This window comes from Chiloscyllium punctatum, chromosome 18 (assembly GCF_047496795.1).
Source record: "Chiloscyllium punctatum isolate Juve2018m chromosome 18, sChiPun1.3, whole genome shotgun sequence".
In the NCBI taxonomy this organism is placed as follows: Eukaryota; Metazoa; Chordata; class Chondrichthyes; order Orectolobiformes; family Hemiscylliidae; genus Chiloscyllium; species Chiloscyllium punctatum.
The window spans coordinates 21,526,711-21,528,021 of NC_092756.1; the positions used below are offsets into that span (position 1 = coordinate 21,526,711).

The 1,311-nt window shown below is 43.5% G+C and overlaps 1 non-coding gene across 1 annotated transcript; it reads left to right on the forward strand.

Moving 5' to 3' along the window:
- The first annotated feature begins 289 nt into the window (after positions 1-289).
- Positions 290-371, forward strand: trnas-gcu (transfer RNA serine (anticodon GCU)). The gene has a single exon. It is a non-coding gene; the product is annotated as a tRNA-Ser (tRNA).
- The last annotated feature ends 940 nt before the right edge of the window (positions 372-1,311 follow it).

Consider the following 1,311-nt stretch of genomic DNA (forward strand, 5'->3'; position numbering starts at 1 on the left):
ATTGAAAGAACACCTCCTGCTGTCTCGGGTTCTTCATTCCGAAAGCTTCAAATCTTCACAGAATTCAACAGACCTTGTTACATATTCATTTCCTCATTTTTGTTCAGATCACTGTGTGCATAGTGTGACAGTGGGAGTGCATTTGCCCCACAACCCAGGGGTCAGACCATAGACTTGGAACCGTACTGTGTTATTTATCATTTTACCAACACCAGGGAGAAATATCTGCTGCTCTGCATAATTTACCCAATTCAATTATTCATAAGGTCATAGCCATTACTGCCTCTGTGACGAGGTGGCCGAGAGGTTAAGGCGATGGACTGCTAATCCATTGTGCTCTGCACGCGTGGGCTCGAATCCCACTCTCGTCGCTGTCATCAACGGCTCTTTCGTGGTGCTGTTTTCAGATGATCACAGCTGTCATATTGAAAATGGAACGCTAATGGTCAGTTTATACGCATTTTCACGATTACAAAATTTCAAAGAATGGTCTGAGCCTGTTGACTAAACTGTATTGAAATGTAGGTTGCATTGGGATAATGAAAGGGAGCGCGGTTTCCTTTTGCAAATCAAGTTGCTGTGAATGTTTTTTCGTATGAAAGACATCCAGGAAAATCAAATAACGAGAGCTGCGAAGTGCATGTTTATGCAAAGGAATTCTTAATGAACGTTTTGTCAGATGAAATCTGAAGGAGATTGAATAGAAGTAATTCATCCTGGTGAGAAGAGCACAGCGAGACAGCACAAAATGATAGCGATATTTCAAAGGGGCAGGGCGTGGGTGTAGGGGCACTGAGAACTGGCTGTAAATGCACAGTGGAGAATTGCCAATGTGGGTGCCGTGCATGGGCACGGAAAGACTTACATATTGGTCTCGCCCTCGCCCCTTGCTCTCGCCATTGATGAATGCTGGACATAAGGCACAGATAAACACAAGATGTGGGAAGCAAGCTCCCTCTCGTTATGCACACACTGCATGCATCACATTGAACTATGAACAACTGGAGAAATCAGCATGTTACCTTTAGGGAGTGAAACTAAACTGTGGATCAATAACCGCAGATTCATGCAATATAAACATGAAAAATAATTTAAAATGTAGGGTGTAGGTTTGCTTGCTCAGCTGTAGCTTTGATATCCAGACATTTCATTACTTGGCTAGGTAACATCATCATCAGTGGCAACCTCCAAGTGAAGCGAATCTGTTGTCTCCTGCTTTCTATTTATATCTTTCTCCTCGATGGGGTTCCTGGGGTTTGTGGTGATGTCATTTCCTGTTCGTTTTCTGAGGGGTTGATAGATGGCATCGAG